Source organism: Lepidochelys olivacea (assembly GCF_965140295.1).
Source record: "Lepidochelys olivacea isolate rLepOli2 genome assembly, chromosome: 3".
Classification (NCBI taxonomy): Eukaryota; Metazoa; Chordata; order Testudines; family Cheloniidae; genus Lepidochelys; species Lepidochelys olivacea.
This window is the reverse complement of record NC_140413.1, coordinates 77637375-77661690: the sequence shown is the minus strand read 5'-3', so window position 1 is coordinate 77661690 and position 24316 is coordinate 77637375.

Sequence of the window (24316 nt, the reverse complement as noted above, 5' to 3'; positions counted from 1 at the left end):
CAATGCAAGCTGGGAGAACCTGCTCCTGTTGGTATGCTCCTCCAGGAGCAGGAAAGAGGCATTCCAGGCAGTCTCCCAACTTGTCTGACCAAACACCACCATGGGATCATGAAGAAAAGCTGGAACTATTATCTGCTCTCTTCCCAGCTTCATCCCCACCTAGAAAACACTATCCATAGATTCACAGTTTTTAAGCCAGAAGGAAACATTACAGTCATCTTGTCTGACATCCTGTGCATGACCTAGAACTTCACCCAGTAATTCCAGCATTGAACCCAATAACTTGTGGTTGAACTGGAGTATGCATTCTTGATTTAAGATCTTTATGTCATAGAGGATCCCTACATCCCTTACTATTCTGTTCCAACAGTTAATAACAGTAGAGGCAAGAGTGTAGAAGTTTCTTCATTCCCCACTGCTCCCTTTGTCATCTCTGTTGACATTTCCTACCACTTTGCCCATCTGCTCTCCCTCTTGTGGGCTACAGAGAGATGGGGGTGGACAAATGGGCCAACACTTGGAGATCCTTTCATTTAACTTTCTCTACTGGTGTTGCAGTCTGAGTGGCACTGATGGTTATGTAGAGATGGACCTGCCACATCACTGAAGTATTCTTATGCCCCATCCCATTCCCCCAGAACCTCTAAAGTTCCCTGAGTCATACTCCTATAACATAGTCCTCCATGAGCTGACCTGTCACCTTGTTCCATTCTCTCCAGCAAAGATCCTGTGCATTGTTCCACTTCTCATTTTAGATATTCCCTACAAGAATGCCCTTGTGCCAAGTAAATTTCTGACTGTCTCATTAAGGCACAGAATTCCCCTAAGATACTCTACTCCATTTTACTGAGACTCCCTTTACACTGCCCCTACCTGAACTCCCAACACGATCTCCAGAAAGAGCACAAGTTCATTTCTCTTGGTTCTTTCCATTGCATGATGGATCTTTCCCCTCTATCAAGAGTGAGCTTCATTTTACTATGAAGTAATGAAAAAACATTAATTGTATTTGTTGTAAATAGTAGTACAGTCTTAATTCTGTTGTCTGCTTCCCATTTTCAGGATATGACTAGCTTATGAAAATACTCTTATTGCTTTCTTTAAAAATTCTCCCCAAAGTAAAACACAAAGATAGAAAGGAATGCTCAGATTTACATGGTACAAATAACTCTAACTGGAAGAATAATCAAAGCACTTTTTTTCCTATACACAAATGATAATTACCTCTAATAAGCTTACTAGATACAGTAAGTTCATAACACAAAATATCATATGACAGACTATTAAAAGATAAAGCTGACATTTCTTGTATTCTCACATAAGCAGTCCAGAATAAAAATCTGCCAGCCATAAATGCAAGGGGATTAGATTGTCAGGTTATATCACAAACTTGATTTTTTTGGTGCATTTCTTTTTGTAGCTTATTTAAAAAACACATTTCTTGCGGAAGGCTGTAAAATGCTCCCCAGTCACTTACCCAATACACTAGAATGGCTCCTCTGGTACCTGTAAATATATACTTCAGCAATTTTTAAAAGCAGCTGCTACTCAAATGAAAGAGATCACTCAAAGCTATTTTTTGGTCCACAGAGGGAAGCTGTCCCTATGTACATACACACTTTTATATACGTGTGTGTATGGATTATATAAAATCATAGATATTTTCTTAAATCATATATGATATTTAGCAATAAATAGCATTAAGATATTTTAACGTACAAGGTAAGTATTCAATTAATTAGTATTTCTTTTAAACGTAATGTATATTACATATAGTACTGATAGGCTAAAGTCCAATGCCAATTCACTCCTGGGTTCGCACTAGTGGTTCAGAGGGCTAGAGTGGAGCATGGTAATCACAAACTCCCCTGTGCTGGGGGACCCACAACCAGCCAGTACAGAACCCAGTCTGAATGGTGCTACCTGGTGTGGAGTAAGCAATCATGAAATGTTATGATTAAGTACCTCAATGAGAGAAACAGCAAGGGAGAGACAGCAGGGATACTGGAGGAATCCTTCCTGGGGTTGAATTTGCATCTTGCTATAACAGCTGTGGGTTCTCAACAAAATTTTTGGTGGCCTCAGAGTGCGGCCACCAACTCTTGCCGGTGGCTGCTCTGACAATTTTTCCTAAAATACTTAATTAACTTTAGGAAGAAGAAATAAATATGCACATAGACATGTGCAAAATATTGTAATTTATTTATGTAGGGTTTTGTTTTGTTTTTGCAGACTCAATAAAAATAATGTACAGTTGTTTCTATTCTTTACAGGACCCAAACAGAACCGAAACACAAATAAGGTGCTTTGTATGTTTTGCTTTTTCGGTTGCTTTTTCCGGGGGTGGGGGAAGGGGGTTAGACTTGATAACTAGTAAGTCTACTACTGTGAAAACTGATATTTGCATATTTGTTAATATCACTTTTCACAGCAAACTTACTAACTATCTGGAGGATGTGAAAAGTGATATTAACAAACATACAAATATCACAGCAGACTTACTCAGCCCTGGCAAGCTGGGGGACAAATTAAGGATGGGCGGGGAGGGGGGTAAGGTGGTCGGGGGGATCAGGGGTGATGAATAGGGGGCTGAAGGAGGTAGCGAGGCTCGGAGTGACGGGGAGTCGGGGGTGAGCCCAGGGCCAGAGCCTGAAGCCCTGTGGCTGGGGGACAGAGCCTGCCATCTCATAGCCAGAGCCTACTGCCCACCCCCCAGGACTGAAGCCCGAAGCCAAGCCCCACTGCCCCTGGGAACGTGGGGAACTCACACTGGCCACCTGCTCCTACAGCGTTTGTGGCTCCAGAATGGGGGAGGGACCACCCTGTGCTGGCAGCCGCCAGAGACGGACCGCTTCTTTGACTCCCCACCCCATTCACCTCCAGGAGGCTGTGGCCGCAAAAAAAAGCCCCTGGTTGCCACATGCAGCCACAGTGGCCACATTTGAAAAACGATGAGCACCTGTCATGAAGTATACATGCACCCAATTACATAGCTAATGGATTTACTCACTAGTAAGGTAAGCAGGACTTAGCCCAATATGAGTGATAAATCATAACCTAAATCCAAATTTTTACATATACTATATAGATGGTAAAATTTTGCTGCTCCTGAATTAGTTTTCCTCAATAGTAAGAGTAGAAGATAATATAGTGGTACAGGCAAACAGCATTCTGTAAGGTTATACAGAAGAATGAAGAACTTATTCTAAAGGTGCAGAGCACAGTATTTTTATGATACTAGAATTCATTTTTATTCTAGCCTATGTAAATTCTTTCATAAGATGGAAAAACAAACCACATGAACAGAACTTTAAAGGTGCAAAGGGAAAAAAAGGTCAAAGTTAAGGTTGCCTGTGAACTCATAATTATGTCTTTTGTGTATTTGCATTACGGTGCAATCTTTAAATGCATGACCCTATAAGTTTTGTCCCATGGATCCTTTGCCTCAAAGGCAGCATAAGTTGGGCAGCATGCAGAGAATGAAGCAATATTCAATATTTTTATCCTCATTATTCCATGAATCTTTGGCTCAATCGCTATACACCATCCATCCAGTCCAGTCAGGACATAAATATGCAATCAAAAACACTGATGTAAATCAGTATTTTCTGTACATTTACACTATGGTATTGCAAACAGAATTTCATCCCAATTCTGCAGGATCACTGTGTCATTCACTCTGTAAGCCTGCCTCATTCAACCTATGTAATGAATGAGACAGGAGTCTTGAGGAGAAAAAAACTGCATAAAATCATGTTATGAAACACTGCTGTCAGGCATATGCACAAGAAGGCAGAGCTAACTTTGGGGTGTTTTCTAACTTTGAAGTCCCTCATTTTGCATCTGTATTAGGGCTGTTGATTAATCGCAGTTAACTCACACACTTAACTCAAAAAATTAATCTTGATTAAAAAACTAATCATGATTCATCGCAGTTTTAATCACACTGTTAAACAATAGAATATCAATATAAATTAATTACATATGTTTTATGTTTTGCTATAGTTTCAAATATTTTATTTCAATTTACAACTCAGAATACAGAGTGTACAGTGCTCACTTTATATTTTTATTACAAAAATGACAAACAAAAGAAATCATATTTTTCAGTTCACTACATACAAGTACTGTAGCGCAATCTCTTTATCACGAAAGTGCAATTTACAAATGTAGATTTTTTTGTTACATAACTGCACTCAAAAACGAAACAATGTAAACCTTTACAGCCTACAAGTTCACTCAGTTCAGACAATTGCTAAGACAAACAAGTTTGTTTACATTTGCAGGAGATAATGCTCCCAATTCTTATTTACAATGTCACTTGAAAATGAGAACAGGTGTTCACATGGCACTGTTGTAGCTGACATTGCTAGGTATTTACATGCCAGGTATGCTAAATATTTGTATGCCCCTTCATGCTTCAGCCACCATTCCAGAGGACACGCTTCCATGCTGATACTCTCATTAAAAAAATAATGCATTAATTAAATTTGTGACTGAACTCCTTGGGGGAGAATTGTATGTCTCCTGCTCTGTTTTACCTGCATTTTGCCATATATTTCATGTTATAGCAGTCTCAGATGATGACCCAGCGCATGTTGTTCATTTTAAGAACACTTTCACTGCAGATTTGACAAAACACAAAGAAGGTACAATGTGAGATTTCTAAAGATAGCTACAGCACTGGACCCAAGCTTTAAGAATCTGAAGTGCCTTCCAAAATCTGAGAGGTTCAAGGTGTGCAGCATGTTTTCAGAAGTCTTAAAAGAGGAACACACCAATGCAGAAACTACAGAACCTGAACCACCAAAAAAAAAAAATCAACCTTTTGTTGGTGGCATCTGACTCAGATGATGAAAATGAACATGCGTCGGCCTGCACTGCTTTGGATAGTTATCTAGCAGAACCCATCATCAGCACAGACATGTCCTCTGGAATGGCAGGCGAAGCATGAAGGAACATATGAATCTTTAGCACATCTGGCACATAAATATCTTGTGACGCCAGCTACAACAAATGTCTCTTCTCACAAATGCAAATGCAAATGTCTCTTCTCACTTTCAGGTGACATGGTAAATAAGAAGTGGGTAGCTTTATCTTTGCAAATGTAAATAAACTTGTTTGTCTGAGTGATCAGCTGAACAAGAAGTAGGACTGAGTGGACTTGTAGGCTCTAAAGTTTTAGATTATTTTATTTTTGAATACAGGGGTTTTTTTTGTATATAATTTTACCTTTGTAAGTTCAACTTTTATGATAAAGAGATCACACTACAGTACTTGTATTAGGTACTGAAAAATACTATTTCTTTTGTTTCTTTTTTACAGTGCTAATATTTGTAATAAAAATATAAAGTGAGCACTGTATACTTTATATTCTGAGATATAATTGCAATCAATATATTTGAAAATGTAGAAAACATCCAAAAATATTTAAATAAATGGTATTCTATTAGCAGAGTGATGTTATCGCAATTAATTTTTAATTGTGCAATTAATCATGATTAATTTTTTAATCACTTGACAGCCCTAATCTGTATGTTTATTGATAATTGTTTATATGGCATTTCCTTTTAAAAGAAAAATGATAAACCCAAGAATTTCTATCACATGAAGTGCTGTGCCCTGCAGAAGATGATCACTCAGGGAGGCAACTGGACCTTCAAGCATCAGATGGAATGAGATCTTTGGAATGATCCCCCATTCTGTATACACCTATGAATGCACCATTAAACGCTATAGAGACAAAATGCCATATTCACCTCAATGACTGAAAATCCCATTCCAGTTACACATGCACCCATGCGCAGTATTATCAGAATACTGGGAGATCATTAATGAAAAAACTCGTGTGGTTAGTAAAACATGAATGCACTTGCACAAAGTCTGTTCTTTAAACCTTCTGACCTAGTCAAATCAAAGCAGATTTTCACTGGAATACAAAAAGGCACATACTTTTTGAGGCATTAGAACTGTTCAGAAATAGTGAAATACATAATTTTAAAATGACAAAAGTATATTTATTTATAGTCTTTTTTTTTGCTCAGACTTTTCCTAAAAAAATGTTACCTTGGGCAGAGACCTGGCCTGCAAAATTTCTGACCAAAAGATTAAACTTAGCAAGAAATAAGCAAACAAAAAAGCACTTTATAATGAAAATTAATGAAACCTTCACTACAGGGGTCAGACATTCTGCCTGTAGATACATACATGTGTGTGTATGTAAGAAATAGAAACTGAGCTTTTTTCTTGTTCACGGAAACAAATGGCATCAGTGTTTATCCTGGTTTTAGACTGTATTCCAAACACACAGCTCTCATTTTGAGTTTGCTATGCATTCCTTTGACTCAAATTTATTGGACCCAAGAGAGAACACAAGCTCAGACACAATTGAGCTTTTCCACACACTAGATTGGGAATTCCTCATAACTTGTGTGTGAAGACAGTCAGAGTTGATTAGACAGATCACTATTCAGAGCAGTTCTATAGATCAAGACACAAAAGCTATAGCAGAAAAGACTCTCATAGACTCTCTCACAACCATTGAACTGGATTGCATTAATTAGTTTAGCTGTACCCGATTGGTTTCAGAACACATTAAATACCTCTAATCCCCTGCATTTGTACATTATCTAATGTTTATCAACAGTAACCCAAGGAAATCTGTAGGGTCCATGCAGAAGGTGGGGGTACTTCAAGGCTACCATACCAGCAGTTTTATATTACAAGTGATTATAGTACCTAACAGGTATATGAATATACTGATCCCATGGTGAGACAGCTTTGTGCTGTAGACTCACTGAATCCATGAATCTTCATGGATAGACCAACACATTCTGTTTCACTACCCATAAATACTACACATATAAAATGATGGGGTCTAAATTAGCTGTTACCACTCAAGAAAGATCTTGGAGTCATTGTGGATAGTTCTCTGAAAACATCCGCACAATGTGCAGCAGCAGTCAAAAAAGCTAGCAGAATGTTGGGCATCATTAGGAAAGGGATAGATAACAAGCCAAAAAATATCATATTATCTCTATATAAATCCATGGTACACCCACATCTTGAATACTATGTGCACATGTGGTCATCCCATCACAAAAAAGATATATTGGAATTGGAAAAGATTCAGAAAAGGGCAACAGAAATAATTAGGGGTATGAAACAGCTTCCATATGAGGAGTGATTAATCAGACTGGGCCTTTTCAGCTTGGAAAAGAGATGACTAAGGGGGGGATATGATAGAGGTCTATAAAATCATGACTGGTATGGAGAAAGTAAATAAGGAAGTGTTATTTACTCCTTCTCATAACTCAAGAACTAGGGGGTCACCAAATGAAATTAATAGGCAGCAGTTTAAAACAAACAGAAGGAAGTATTTTTTCCACACAATGCACAGCCAACCTGTGGAACTCCTTGCCAGAGGATGTTGAGAAGACCAAGAGTATAACAGGATTCAAAAAAGAATTAGATGAATTCATGGAAGTTAGGTCCATCAATGGCTATTAGCCAGGATAGGCAGGGATGGTGTCCCTAGCCTCTGTTTGTCAGAAGCTGGGAAAGGGAGACAGGGGATGGATCACTTGATGATTACCTGTTCTGTTCATTTCCTCTGGGGCACCTGGATTGGCCCCTGTTGGAAGACAGGGTACTGGGCTAGGTGGACCTTTGGTCTGACCCCGTTTGGCCGGTCTTATGTTATGTAGCCATCAGGGAAAGGGGTTAGTTGGTTCAGGGCAAAGGCTTACTCCATTCTCCCATACCATACAGAGACACACATTGAGGCCAAAGATTAGATGCAGTGGGTGAGCATTGTGTGCAAGTCTAGAGACAACTTGGAAGAATCACAAGCTAGGCAAGACCACCCTGAGTCCATAAGCCACATGGGTATTGAAGTCTTTCAGGAAATTAATTGAGGAGGCTCCATTACCAAGGTGGAGAGCATCTTTGCTAGTGAAATAGTGCTAAGATTTCCCCAATGATAGACATTCACACGCATCACAATTAAAGCTGGTCTGAAATTTTTCAAAGTATTTTTAATAGAAAATGCTGATTTGTCAAAACCAAAACTTTCACATGAAAGGGTAGTTTTCTATGATCATTGGTGTCACAGGGTGACACTGGCCCTTTAAGAGGGAGCAGACCCAGTGCACCTGTGACTAGGCAGCTGATTCCAATTGAGCTTTAATAGAGGACACCTTGATTTAGAAAGAGAGAGAATGAATGACCTGCTGAGGGGAAGTCAGGCTATGTGCCAGTCAGGAAAGGGATGGAGAGAGTGGGCATGGGGCTGTCACAGTTTGCTCTCTGATAATAGGGTGCTTGGAGAGCTAGGCATTGCTTAATTTGTGCCAACGCTGATCCCTGGAACTTCTAGGCTTAGCAGTTCATAGCCCTGGCACCTCTGGGCTTGTCACCTCAGTTACGAAAGTATAAAAATTACTTGAGTCCCAGAACCTCTTTCATTACAAATTAAGCTCTAGAGCTAAACCAAGTTCTCTGGAAAAGGAGGCAGGAAAGCAGGACTGCTAGTGTCCCCTCAGAGGGGAGGTGGAAAGAATCTAAAGTGGGGAATTTTTGGGAGCTGTAGTCCAGGGCAAGCTGAGGAACTGTGTTTTTGTTGATTTGACCTAACTTTGGATAATAAAATTGCATAAAGGCAACTGTGGGTATGGCAGTGAGCCCTTAGCAAGCTGGGGAGAAGCTCTGCCTTGTTACAGTTAGGCAGGAAGATTTCTGTGGTCCAGGATGAAATTTCTGTTCAATACCAGAGAGAGACCGATACCCACCCTAGAATAACAGATAACCTGGTGTTTGGTACACGCCCCTGTGATATGTAAGGCCAAGAGTCAAATTCCTGCTCTGAATCTCCCACGTCCTAGGGGAGTGCCCAAACCATGGCACTATATAGTCACTGTCTCTCATGGCTTCAAGCAATATTTAATTATATGAAGTGAAACTGCAACAACAAGAGAGACAGACTATATAGCCTAGCCTGCCTAATTTGGAGGAGGGACATGAACATGAGTCTTCCATATCCCCGGTGAGTTTCCAAAACACCAGGGGTAGTGCTTGTCTCTGGTTTAGACCAATTCAGAACAGGACATGTTTCGAACACTTGAAAGTTATCCTGGTACAGCAAAACCCTTTCCTAGCCAGCTCTAATCACCACCACCAAAAAAAAAAAAAAAAAAGAGAGTTGTGGGAGGAATTTAAACATCACTTAAATGATGAGAAGGAAGAAGCCAAGGCTTTCTCTGTGTATAAGTACAGGTTCAAGTGACCCAATCATATTCAGATAAATAGTGTTTGTGTCTTTGTATCTCTGTATGTGTTTAGTTAAAATATGTTTGGTAGCTATGAGGGGGGCAGGGGCTCCCTCAAGTCCCCTCTAGACTCTGCTTCCACTCCTATAGAATATCTTCCTCCCCTCCACCACCACCACCACCACCACACACAGCAGACACCCCACAGCAGGGGAGGAGTTCTTCAAGCGAATAATGATTTTCTTCCTTCCCAGAGGGAAGTCCACAAGAAAACAAAGAGAGGCAAGGGTGACCTGAATCTCAGGCAGTCTTCATGGATCAGCCCTTTGGGCTTAATCTGAAATGGGGTCTACCTCCAACCCCTCCTCTTGGGGCATACTGCTCTGAGGCTGGGTCTTACAGCTTGGGGAGCTGCGAGGACCTGCTGCTGTCTCCCTCTCAGTGGGCCAGTCTCTGCTGTCTGAGGCAAGACAGCCTTCTTCTTGTGGCAGGTTTTCCCTTTTAAGCTCCCCCATCCTCCAGCTAAGACAAACCTTGCAGGTGCGCCTCTTTGGTGTTCAACAGGCCCAGAAGAGCTCATTAGTCTCCTCTCTGGCAGAGTAAGGGTGTGTCCAATCACAGTTGGAAAACTGAAAGTAGCCATAAAGCAAATAGTCTTGAGATCCTTTGATCTAAAATAAAATTATTAAAAAGTATAATATATATACAAATGACCAAATGTTATTTAAAATCATTGAAGTATTCAAATGGATCAAAATAACATTGACTGATTCCAAAGGTGACTTGGGGTGTGACTTTTATTCCTGCTATGTCTACTCCTCACTCTTGAACATAAGAAATACAAACTCAGAATAATTCCCACTGATTAGCTGGTGAGAGACTGAAGTTTGCATTTGCAAGATTTCTCTGGTTTGAAGTCCAATGTTATCAGCACCTCCAGCCTCTGCATTTATCTTATACTAGAATTGCCTCAGGACTGTATTACAACTGTAGGCATCTGCCACACAGGAATAAAGTTAGTAGAGCCCACGTTTGCTTTCAAATCAGAGCCTCCTGCTGTGCAAGCCTTGCAAATCTTAATGCTTTAGCTTAGTATCAGCTCACTGCAGAAAGAGCAGGAGGAACAAAGTTGTATATTTCATTCCATCTTAGAGAAAAATCAATCAAGTCACCTATAGGCATTAGAGATCCCGATGTAGAATTTGAGTAATAATTTTGACCCAGGCTCTTGGGAAACTAGTGCATATCTCCAATTCCCAGCAACCAAGCCTGTAGTGACTCCGGTATACAGAGCTGTTAATGAATTGTACGCTGTGAATAATCATTGCCAATATGCAACATGAAACACTCCACCAAAAAGGGTTCAATATAAAGGGTCTAGTCCAAAGGACATAGTGAAAGCTGGCTAGAGCAACTATATCGGAGGAATTGCATGGGTTAAGCATTCTCTTGTATCTAGACGGACATTAGCAAGTGAACTAGTTTCCATTGACATTTAGCCTTACCCAAGAGCCAATGGCAATAACAAGGGCTAGGTTCAATTTGTCAAGGGGGCTATTTTCTGAAATAAATAAAACTATGATCTACCTAGAGCTGAACTCTTATTTCTGGTTGTGAGAAATTAAAACCTCCCTCACTATTTTTGCAGGAGATTCTTCCCCACCCACAAGCACTCAGCTTGGGGAATATGGAATCACAAGTATCTTTTTATTTGGGGAAATGGAAAAACAATCAAAAGACATGAAAACCTAGTATATATTTACATACAGGAAAATGAGCAACCCAAATCAGTGTATTCAGGCATTTGGTCAACTCCATAGTTTCAGATACTTGTCTGGCTGATTGAGATCCAGAATTCTTAGCCCCACCACAGACCTCATATAAGACCCCACTCACAGAACCAGATCAACTCAATGGTAATTAAGTGGCATCAGTCTCCTCCAGTTCAGAATGAACTGCTCTGCCAGGTCCTGCTCCAGTGTTCAGTTACCTAGTCCTTTGGCCACGTGTGCCAGGCAACAGTGAAGGTTGAACTCTGATCTGGCTCTGATCCAGTTGGGCCTCATTACAAAGTAAGCTCGGCCCAGCTACTGCTGGACTAGCCTTACAGATTCATTCCACAAAGAGGCACAGAAACTCCAGGTAGGGAACCCAAAGTAAAACAGAAGCCTTAGACAAGAGGAACAGACAGTGTACTAAAAACTTCAATAGATTCAAGGAAGGGTGGCTACAATGCTACCAAATTATATTCACTCACATAGCTAAATTATGAGGTATGTTATGCTCCTGACATTGTGTGTGTGTGCGCATGAGTGTGTGTTTGTTTTTAGTATATAAAAATGAAAATTACGTAGAGACATGGAAAAGTGACTTATTACAGGTGGCCTAACTAACTCTTCAGCTGAGAATATAACAGTGTCACTTTTTCCTCCAAAAATTATTGTTCCTGATGCTGAATGCACTTTCAGAAGTCAGATACTGTCTCACTGCATGGATCCAAAGACCCAAACACTTGAAAAACAGCCACAGAGTGGGCCACAGTTGTTGCTACAATCCCATAATTGCAATAGCAAATCCTTAGGGGCTGCACAAGTGTCCCATACCCTATCCCTCAACGAAAGAGAGAGATTTCCCTTCCACCCCCACCCCATATAGGCCATATATTTACCAGAATTTGTTTATATGTAAACTTTGGTTTTAAAGAAGGTACATACATTTGTGCAAAAAGTTCAGTCCCAGGAGTTAATCATTAATGCACAGAGTTTGGGTAGGTTGAATAGTTACTCAAGCACATTCTCCCACCAGTTTAAAAAAAAAACATAAAATCGTTTTCCTCCAGACTTCACTTTGAAGCAAGGCCAAGCTCCTAGCATGTTGGTGAGGGGGGGAGGGGTGGAATCCGTGAGGTGTGATACGTTTCTGCAATTTGTTTGTATGCTCCTATTAGGCTTCTCAGTGCATGTGAGATAAAAGGAAACACATTCATCCTCTGCACCTCCACTACTAACAGTATCTGAAAATTAAGGTAATAGGGGTCAGATCCTATAAGGTGCTGAGCACCCTTATTTCCCACTGCATAAATACCTCCCACAAGAGACATTCAGCACCTCAAGGTCAGACTCAGGTATATGTCATTTCTGTGGTAATTTGACAGAAGTTTAATACATTTTTCCAATGTAGTGGAATGTGCTTTTAAGGCTATGTCTACACTTGCATACATATTCAGCTAATTGACAATATACATATTTGCGCATGTTCCCCATACAGTGTCGGCATGTGCTGTGTACACTTGAATGCTCATGTCCACACTGCTGCATTTGTTACACATTGTCAGCACTACCATTTCAGGAGTGGTACCACAGGAGATGCTCTTAGGAACTGCTTTGCTGGGAGGTGTTGGTATTGTCCACATTTGCTGAAGCTAGTTCCTGCTAACATCTCCCTCCTGTCAAACTGTGTGGAAGACATGGAGCAAGTGAATGATGATGTGATTCTGCTCATGCTCCTTATTGAGGGACAAATGTTGATGGGGTGCAGTAGGTGATTGGCAAGACACTGGATGGAATTGAGGCAGAGCTTACTAACATGGAAGATGACTGACCATGAGAGTGATGACAAGCCATTTTGGTCCCATGGAACAGATACAGTGACTGCCAGTATTGCTATGGTATGTCCATGGATGGACCATCACTTCTGCTGTAGCAGATGGTGTTGTAGGATCATATCATTTTGGAAACAAGCAGTGGCTTCAGAACTTCTGAATGAGGAAATAGACCTTCATGGAGTTGTGAGAGCAGCTCACACCAACCATCCTGCATCATAACACTCAATTCATATCAGTGCAGAAGCAGGTAGCTATTACCCTGTGAAAACGGGCAACACTGGAGCTGTTTACCAGTTGCAAGCCTTTTTGGGGTTCGGAAGTCCACTGCTGGGCTCAGGTTTGCAAGGCAATTAATACGGTGATCTACCCATGGGTGGTTATCATAAACAAAGGTCCAGAAATAATAGCTGGATGTGAAAGGACGGGGTTTCTGAACTTTGCAGAGGCCACTGATGGCACCCACATCCCAATACTTTGCTCACCAAAAGGGGAAAGTGGGTATGTGAACTGAAAAGATTACTTCCTTGTTCTGTGAGACTTAGCCCTGGTCTACACTAGGACTTTAGGTTGAATTTAGCAGAATTAAATCGATGTAAACCTGCACCCATCCACACGATGAAGCCCTTTTTTTCGACTTAAAGGGCTCTTAAAATCGATTTCCTTACTCCACCCCTGACAAGTGGATTAGCGCTTAAATCGGCCTTGCCGGGTCGAATTTGGGGTACTGTGGACACAATTCGACAGTATTGGCCTCTGGGAGCTATCCCAGAGTGCTCCATTGTGACCGCTCTGGACAGCACTCTCAACTCAGATGCACTGGCCAGGTAGACAGGAAAAGAACTGCGAACTTTTGAATCTCATTTCCGGAGACTGCGGGAACTGTGGGATAGATACCCACAGTGCAACACTCAAGAAGTTGACGCTTGCCTCGGTACTGTGGAAGCACTCCACCGAGTTAATGCACTTAATGCACTTAGAGCATTTTCTGTGGGGACACACACACTCGAATATATAAAAAACGATTTCTAAAAAAACGACTTCTATAAATTCGACCTAATTTCATAGTGTAGACATACCCTTAATGAACCACAGAATCAGGTTCATAAATACCAATGTTGGAAACACTAGAAAGGTTCATGACTGAGTGCTGAGGAGTTCGGGTTCATATATTCTTTCTCTTCACCACTCACTATCGGGGTCATAAGTGGACTTTGCAGAAGTTAAGCATCATGACACCCAAGGCTGAAAATGGTCAAGGTTGGCTGGAGGTGGGGGAGGAGGGACCATTTCATCATTGTTCAGTGGCGGATGTTTTTGATGTTACTTTAATTGTATTTCCTTGTTCCATACATGAACCAAGCCATAAAGATGTTTATGTACCCATTTTCTGTACTGAGACTTCCACTGCTTTTAAAGCTACCAGTTCTTTCTAAGCACATAACGATATACTTTCCCCATCCCTCTGGTGTATTTTTTGGAATTTGGATATTTATGGACCTAAGGGAGGCAGGGGGAGAAATGGATGTAGGAGGGACAGAAAAATATTTGCAATACGCTGGCACCAGAGTGTTATACTATTCAAAGACATGTGCTTTGAATCATTGGGCCCAATCCCAAACTGGAAAATATTTCATGTTCATCATACTCAAGAAGAATCCACACACAAGTCAAGGAATGAATAACATTTATTAAAAGTGGTACATGGACCATAAAATTGAAACTTTTTTTATAAGGAACTGTAAATGAAAGACAACAGGTCTATGTCCACAAAGAACACCCAAATGCTAACATCTCTGAACTCATCACCTTGCCCTTCCATTCTGCCTGGGGCAGGAAAGACTGCAGAAAATTGTTTGGGGACAACCCAAGACTTGTCCTGAATGGGGTTTAGAGACCACACACTGGTTGGGCTTCAGAGACTGCCCCAGGCTCATTGTTCCCCTCCTATATGCTCAGGGGGTCCCACTGGAGAGTATTATCCCGGGAGTCCTGCCAGCTCCTCCCAGTCACTCAGTGGAGCAGCCTCAGCAACACCCCAGCCTCAGTGGTCCTCGGCCTCAGCAACATCTTGGGTGGCAGCCAGAGGAGGAGGTGGTGCCACTTTGGAAGAGGAGCAGTGGCCACAGCAGCAGGCAGGCCCTGAACTCATTCCGCCCACCAATTGTGTCACTCTATTCGGTCACGCTCCCATGTCCTTTGGGCAAGCTCCCATTCCTTGTGGCATGTACCCTGCTCTAGAAACTGATTCATCAGTGCTTCTTCCTGTTGAAAAGCCCAATCCTCCCATGCCTGAGGAACTGCAATCGTTCCTGGTTCCTCCTGTCCATGCCAATGAGCAGGTCTTCCAGAGTCTCTCTCCATCTACCTCTGCTGTGGTGATGCTCCTGCCCTCCCAGCAGAATCGCTCACCTCTCAGGAGCTGAAGGTCCTGCCAATTCAAAGACAAGGGTAGCATTATATATTTTTTTTCCTTTGGAAGATGCTAAGAAATCTCCACACATAACATAATTTGCTGTAGAAGGCAACAATATTGATACTTTTTAGAGAAGGAGGAGGATCTGGGGAACTACAGGCCAGTCAGCCTCATCTCAGTCCCTGGAAAAATCATGGAGCAGGTCCTCAAGGAATCAATTCTGAAGCACTTACACAAGAGGAAAGTGATCAGGAACAGTCAGCATGGATTCACCAAGGGCAAGTCATGCCTGACTAACCTAATTGCCTTCTATGACAAGATAACTGACTCTGTGGATGCGGGGAAAGCAGTGGACATGTTATTCCTTGCCTTAGCAAATCTTTTGATATGGTCTCCCACAGTATTCTTGCCAGCAAGTTAAAGAAGTATGAGCTGGATGAATGGACTATAAGGTGGATAAAAAGCTGGCTAAATCGTCGGGCTCAACACATAGGGATCAATGGATCCATGTCTAGTTGGCAAACGGTATCAAGCAGAGTGCCCCAAGGGTCGGTCCTGGGGCCGGTTTTGTTCAATATCTTCATAAATGATCTGGAGGATGGCATGTTTGCAGATGACACTAAACTGGGAGGAGTGGTAGTTACGCTGGAGGGTAGGGATAGGATACAGAGGGCCCTAGACAAATTGGAGGATTGGGCCAAAAGAAATCTGATGAGGTTCAACAAGGACAAGTGCAGAGTCCTGCACTTAGGACAGAAGAATCCCATGCACCGCTACAGACTAGGGACCGAGTGGCTCGGCAGCAGTTCTGCAGAAAAGGACCTAGGGGTTACAGTGGATGAGAAGCTAGATATGAGTCAACAGTGTGCCCTTGTTGCCAAGAAGGCCAATGGCATTTTGGGCTGTATAAGCAGGAGCATTATCAGAAGATCAAGGGACGTGATCGTTCCCCTCTATTCAACATTGGTGAGGCCTCATCTGGAGTACTGTGTCCAGTTTTGGGCCCCACACTACAAGAAGGATTTGGAAAAATTGGAAAACGTCCAGAGGAGGGCAACAAATATAATTAGGGGTCTGGAGCACATGATTTATGAAGCGAGGCTGAGGGAACTGGGATTGTTTAGTCTGCGGAAGAGAAGAATGAGGGGGGATTTGATAGCTGCTTTCAGCTACCTGAAAGGGGGTTCCAAAGAGGATGGCTCTAGACTGTTCTCAGTGGTACCAGATGACAGAATAAGGAGTAATGGTCTCAAGTTGCAGTGGGGGAGGTTTAGGTTGGATATTAGGAAAAACGTTTTCACTCGGACGGTGGTGAAACACTGGAATGGGTTACCTAGGGAGGTCGTGGAATCTCCTTCCTTGGAGGTTTTTAAGGTCAGGCTTGACAAAGCCCTGGCTGGGATGATTTAGTTGGGGATTGGTCCTGCTTTGAGCAGGGGGTTGGACTAGATGACCTCCTGAGATCTCTTCCAATCCTGATATTTTATGATTCTATGATTTCAGGAATGTGACTGTTAGATTATCCTTGCTTCTTAGATAGCTTTTGCAGCCCCCAGAGAAGGAGTCCAGGCTAATAATGGTAATGTAGTGGTCCCTCAGTCTCAAGTGAGGAGGGAGGTCACTCTGCCTCACTGCCACAGTAGTTGGGCTTGGACATCACTGTCCGGGGCCAAGCAACAAGCAGTCTATAGCTTGCAGCTTCCTGAATGGAGCAGACCTCAATCAACAGTTTAAAGCCCACAGCCTCCTGGCTGGCACAACCAACAATCAAGGCACAGGCCTTCAGGCCAAGGGTGAGTGTGCCACCAATCCCCAGGTGCAGGGTGGCAGCAAAGAAGGTAGAGGGACCCAGGCCCACCCTACTCCACTGGGTCCCAGCCCAGGGCCCTATTACACACTGCCTCGCTTCCCATCACCACAGCCAGTCCAAAGTCTGCTTCCCCCAGGCTATTTCCTACCCCACTTAGTTGGTGTTGCCATCAAGCTGGGGCTCTGTCTCTCTGCCTCGCAGTCAGGCATTGGCCACTTCAGCCACTACTCAGAGCCTTCTTTCTCTTCGTTCTGTAGGGCGCTGGTCTGCTTGGTTGGTGGTCCACAGTCCTTCAACAGGCTTGACTCCTTGGTGCAGGTTCAAATGAGCTGTAGGGCCCTCCCTTTATACTTCCTACCCCACCCCAGTACTTTCAATGAGGGGGGTGGAGCGGGTTTGGTAGAAAGGTAGTAGTCCCTTGCTCTCAAGTCTGGGTGGAGGCCACTCCCCCTCACTACAGTAAGATACATGTAGTAATGTTTTTTAAAAAGTTGTGTTCATAGTGTCTTGGGGGGTTAGTTCTTTCTGGGGGCTATGTTACCAGTTTTCAATTTCTTCTTTAAAGGCTAGCCATCATTTGAGATCATAATGGTTTTCAAGGTACCAGAGAGGGAAAAGAGAGATGGCTTTCTAGTCCCGAGGAGGAGATCTGACAATGTATGCCAGAGAGATGTTTCTGCTAATGGTCACTGTAGAAAGAAGCAAGAAATTGAAGCATGGGGCATGGAATAAGGCCAAAGGATGGAGATGTTTTGTTGAAGATGTTTTGTTCAAGTAAACAGGTACAAGGTGTAGGATTGGTTACTATCCATGTGAAGATGTAATCTGTAACTTATTTGTATCACTGTATAAAAGAGATGGTATAGGATATAGGGGTCTCTGTCCAGCCTAAGGGGCAACAGAATGTCCTGCTGCTGACTGAAATGAGTGCTTGCCACTGGACACTCATGTGTTAGTGTACCTGTAGAACATTGATCTGGAAAGCTAGACTATGTCTTGAAGACTATAAACCTGGTCGAGCGCCTTCCCCACCAAACTGAGTCTGTAGTCTTTCTAAGTAATAATATCGAGGTCTGATGAGCCAGCTATCTGCACAGAGCTGGGGTGGCACATGGAGAGGTCCCACATGCACACCAACTGAGAACACTGGTGATCCCAACCACTGATTTGGGAAGTGATGAACTATCCACTGTAGGAATCATGATCTAACATGGCAGAAAACTACAAGATAGGGAACCCCCTTATCCCCTCCCTTCAAATCCCCAGATTTTAATAAAGTTTGGACACACTGAGTAATGAAAAAAAGCAGTCTATATGAGTTTTAAAAACAAAGTGGGGAAGAAATATGGAATGGAATTTGTACGGCTAGAGACGAGACTGTAGCCTTGAAAAATAATAAGGGTAATAAATATACAATATTACAAACTATGGCCATGACTGTTAAATGGTTAAGACATGTCACAAAATTGGTGGGGCAAGTAACAGAAACAAAGAAAATGTCAGAAGAAGCAACGGAAGCAACAAAGTACTAGAAAGCACAGGAACAGAATAGAAAATTGGAAACAGCGGTAGAGAATCTCAAACAAGAGAAGTGCTGTCCTCCATTATAAATCTTGTTGGGCAACAACAGACTTCAAGTACTTATATAGTGCCTGAAGAATGGGGACAGAAATGGAAAAAAGTGGCCCTAACAAAATTAAAAAATGGAACATTGGATGATTGGAATGGGTGTTGCAATGGGGACACGTGGAATGACTCAGACCAGCTACCTAACAGCCAAGGGCAAGGGCGACTGTATTGCAACCATCAGTGTACGATAAGAATCAGGTTCTGGTAAAACCTAAACCGAGACCTGGATTGTCAGTACAGGAGAAATCAGTGCAAAGGATGGAGAAGTAGCAAACAATACTTTCACTGGATTGGTAAATCAGATGAAGATAAAAATGGAACAGTTCGCAGACTACGTTAAGAAAGAGGAGCTGTGACTTGATTGCAGGGGAGTGGATAAAAAGAATTTCAAAGTTAAAAATTTAGAGTGAGTGGGTTAACACCTGGAATCGATGCAATAACATATGGAGTTGCCCAGAATCAGTTAACTGCAGCAGGCAAGGGCACTCCTGCAACCCATTTGGCATGCAGAGAAAAACAACAGACACTGGGGGAACAAATTCAGGTTTAGCAAGAGCAGGTAACAACCCCCACTCTCCTCTCAGAGCGAGGATAAAAACCAGGAGTATGGGTTCCCAACCATTTTAACCCACGGAGCCCCACTCCTTGATCTGACCTAATAATATAACCGTTCTCAAATATTTTTATGTACTAGTTAAGTTTTCCTTTACATCCTCTCTCAGTTTGCTAACCTTGCTGCTGCTGCCTGTACTTTAAGATTAATTAACTCTATAGAGCAGGGATCAGCAACTTTAGCATGCAATCCGCCAGGGTAAGGCCCCTGGCGGGCCAAGCCAGTTTGTTTATCTGCTGCGTCCGCAGGTTCAGCTGATCGCAGCTCCCACTGGCTGCGGTTTGCCACTCCAGGCCAATGGGGGCTGTGGGAAGAAGCACGGGCTGAGGGATGTGCTGGCTGCTGCTTCCCACAGACCTATTTGGAATGAGAGTACTATGAAAAATTATATATATAAACAAAACATTAATTATTTTGACCACCAGGCAGCTGAAACTATCTCTGAACTTGTAATTTATGGTGTTAAGGGCCAGCTACTGAAGAAACAGTACACCATTTATAATGTGCATGACATTGCTAAACTGTTTAACCAAACACAAGTAAAAATTAACCAACTAATTGCAGCAAATAGTAAGAAGGCAAGGAAACAACAAATTGGTAAAGAAATTATCTGTACTGCTTATGGAAGTTACATAGTAACTACAAATTGTGTAGACAAATTCCTTGTTAGTACCAGTCATAATTTGGGGTCAGTAACCATTACCAATCAAGTTGTATAATATTACCATGATACAAATCAGCTTCCCAGCAAAACACTGGCATATGACATTCAGAAAAAGGCTGAGGGTATTCTGCACCAAAAAAAAAAAAATTCTGTACACAATATTTTAAGATTCTGCAAATTTTATTTGTCAAATCAATGTGGAGTCTCCAGCACAGCAATGGGGAGCAAAAGCCACTGGCTGCACAGAAGTGGGAGATCACTGTGCTGTTCCTCCACCCCAGGACACAAACATGGACTCAGCAGTGAAGCTGCACCCAACCCTGACACAGCAGACCGGGCCTGCCCCAGAAACACCCCAGGGCTCTGCTCCTCTGTGCCTGGTGCACAGGCTGTGAGCAGGCAAGCTCAGCAAGGCAGGATCCAAGTGTGGAGGGGCTTTGTGTGGGGGGATCCAGGTGTGGGTTGAGAGGGTTCTGTGTGGGGCGATCTGAGTGCGGGCAGCGCAGTGGAGGATCTAGGTGCCAGGGGATCTGTATTTACAGGGGGGGGGGGAGCGTAGTGTTCTGGTTGCAACAATAATGGGACTCTGCAGGGAGGTCCAGGTGAAGGTGATTGGGACTCAGCAGGAAGGGGTCTGGGTGTGCAGTGGCCCAGTGGGGGGTCCAGATGCTGGAGGAGTGGTGTGTAGTTGGGTGGGGATCCAGGTGCAGCTAGTTGGCTCACTGGGGTGGAGAACCGGGTGCAGGTGGCTTGTCAGGGTGGTTCAGGTGCAGGGGAAGTGAGGCTTATCGGGGTGGGGGGTTCTAAGTGCAGGGAGGTGAGGCTTGGTGGGAGAGTCTGGATATGAGGGAGTCTGAATGCATGAGGGTTGGGGGAGCAGCTCTCTGTACAGGGATCCCTCCGGCTGCAGCTGAGGAGCGATGGGTGCAGGAAGCACGGGTGGGAGCATTTGCAGAGCTTCCTGTAGCTGGGGGAGAAATCTAGGGGTGGATCTGATCTAGCCCTGGATGCCGTGCAGGAGAAGAGGAAATCCCATCCTCCCCAGCCGGAACTAGCAACTGAGCCTGGCGCAGGGTAGGAGCCACCAGCCAGGTCTTCGTCTTTTCCGACCCTGCCCTACAGTGATTTACCTCTCTGAGCACCTGAAACATACTGCTGGGGAGGGTCACATGACTGCTTTTGTGGCTTCCCTTTGCTCCCCCATCAGAAAGTCATTTTTCTGGGGGGATGCAAAGAAATCTGCGGGGGACATAAATCCTGCCCATGCACAGTGCTGCAGAATTCCCCCAGGAGTAACAAGGGTACAGCTAAGCTTTAAGCAATAGAGGGGTTGTACTAAAGGAAAAACAGCAAAACTGCACCCTCACTGGACACTTTAATGGTAACGTTATCAACATATTTTCACTATGTTATTACCACCAGTTATGGGGATTAATTATTTGTATCCCTTTCTAAAAATGTCAAAAATATGGCTAGGTATTTTCTATATCTAAAACCAATAAAGACTGCAAATGTGAACAGAACTGAGGGAAAATATATGCACTTTTAAATTATGAATGGTCACATCACTGATAAATCTCACTCATAGATTAAAAGATCCAAATTAATAGTGCATCCCACATCTAGAGTGGCCACATGAACCAGCAGGAACAGCAAGCTGAGCACACGATGAGAAACGGTGCCTTCCTTCCAATAATTCAGCCCATTCACATTAAGAGTCATGAAAACACAAAAGAATCCTTCTTACTGTTGTGTCTCTGATTATCCCTGCACTTCCAGAATGAGAACAGAGAACATCTAAGACTCCTACTAACTGAATTATCAATACCTCCTGTAGCGCGGTGGTCACCTGCTCCTGCCCTTAAGGGCTTGAAATCAGCCCTGGGAGAGGGCTGCTGCTAGGGAAAGCAACAAGCCTCAGCTGATTAGAGAAACAGCCACACCCCAATCAGGGCCCAGCTGGCCTTTATAAGAGGGCAGTGGGCCAGGAGGATACAGTCTCTCTCTTGATGTTGAGAGAGAGGGGCTTGACTGCTGGGAGCTGAATAGGGTATCTATCAGTGGAGCAGGGCTGGGGCAAGGCCAGATGAGCTGGGGAGCTCCAGCCTGAGAAACCCCCAGGCTGCAGGCCTTGTAGAAGGCCTAGGAAAAGGGTACTGGGGTTGCAGAGGGCAGCTCAAGGGTAGGCAGAAGCAGCAGGTCCAGACGCTCCTTGCTGATGATGAGTGGCAATTATACTGCAGCCCACCCCAGGGAGCGGAGGCTAGATGGTGAATGGCAGTAGCCAAAGACTGAGGCGAGGTAGAGATGGAGGGTGGGGATTTCCGGGGGGGGGAGACCCAGATCTGTGATGGTACTGCCAGGGAGCAGCACCCTGGCATGAAAGGGACACCGGGGTCCGGGAGGGACTTGGGACCCACAGCAAGTGGGACACCGGCCTGCAGAGGGAGCTCCGAAGGCTGGAAACACTAATTCCCTGGAGGACCAGCAGGAGGTGCCATAGGGATGAGTCCCGCCCTGCCACACCTCCTTTGACTAACAAAATTGATCATGTATCCTAAAACATGCAATTGTCTGATTAGTACAAAATACATTTTCTCTTGATACTAGAGATTTCATGAGCCACTGCCAGTGTCTCATCTTTTGTAAGCAAGCGAATCAAGAAACTAGTAGAAAGCAGTGCCACTTGTCAACTGCCAGTATTCTGGATCACTGTCAGCCAGACTTCAGACCAGGTCACCGTACAGAAGCAGCACTTTTTGCTCTGGTAGATGCCCTCCTTCTGTCCAGAAACAAGGGGAAAAAACGGTTACTCGCCTTCTTGTAACTATCGTTCTTTGGGAGGTATTGTTCATAACTATTCAATTAGAATGGATAATTAGTTTGGAATGGATATGAGCAAACCTTCTCAAAGAACAACACTTATGAGAAGGTGAGTAACCATTTTTTCTTCTTCAAGTGATTGCTAATATTGATTCCAATTAGGTGACTCTCAAGGCTTACCTAGGCAGTGGAGTCAGAGTTATGGAATTGCTGATTGGAGCACTGCTCTGCCGAAAGCTGCATCATCTCTGGCATGCTGGATGATGGTGTAATTAGAGGTGAACGTATGTACCGAGGACCAAGTTGCTGCCCTGCAGATTTCTTGTATCGGGATCTGGGCCAGGAAAGCCGCCGATGAAGCCTGAGCCCTCATGGAGTGTGCTGTAAGAGCCAGGGCCGGTATTTTGGCCAGCTCATAGCATGTGCGGATGCATGACGTGATCCAGCAAGATAGTCTTTGAGATGAGACTGGGAGTCCTTTTCATCCAGTCTGCCACCGCTATGCCACCAGTCTGGTTCGACTTCCAGAATGGCTTAGTGCACTCTAAGTAAAAGGCTAGTGCTTGCTGAACATCCAGGGAGCGCAGCCTCTGCTCATGGCTACTTGCATGAGGCTTAGGATAAAAAACAGGCAGGAAAATGTCCTAACTAGTGTGGAAGTGTGACATGACTTTAGGAAGAAAGGCCAGGGGAGGTATGAGTTGCACCTTATCCCTGTGGAAAACCATGTAAGGTGGGTCAGAGGTGAGGGCCAGACACCCTCCTTGCTGATGTAATGGCGACCAGAAAGGCTACCTTCCACAACAGATAGAGAAGGGAGCAAGTCGCCAGCAGTTCAAATGTGGGCCCCATTAGCCTGGAGAGGACCCGTTAAGGTTCCATGCAGAGACAGGCTGTCTGATCTGGGGATGTAGGCATTCCAGACCCTTGAGGAACCGACCAACCATAGGGTTGATGAAGACAGAGCATCCAGATGCTCCTGGGTGGAAAGCCAAGATAGCAGCGAGGTCTACCTTTATGGAGGATGCTGCCAGGCCTTCCTGTTTCAGGTGCAGAAGGTACTCTAAGATGAGAGGTACAGGTGCCTGGAGAGGGGGTGTATGACACTGGTCATACCAACAAGTAAATCTTTGCCATATATATGGCTCTAGTAGAGGGCTTCCTGCTGCCAAGTAGGACCTCCCTTACTTGTTCTGAGCACAGAAGCTCCATAGGGTTCAGCCATGAAGTTTCCAAGATGTGATGGGGAGGGATTGCAGGTCAGGGTGATGAAGATGACCATGGTCCTGAGTGATCAGGTCAGGGAGAAGAGGCAACATGACCAGGACATCCACTGACAGTTCCAGGAGTGTGGTGTACCAATGTTGTCAAGGCCATGCTGGTGCTACCAGAATTGTCTCTGCCCCATCCCTGCGGACCTTGAGTAGGACCTGGTACATGGGAGGGAACGGGGAAAAGGCATAGAGCAGGTGGCCTCCCCAGGGAAGCAGGAAT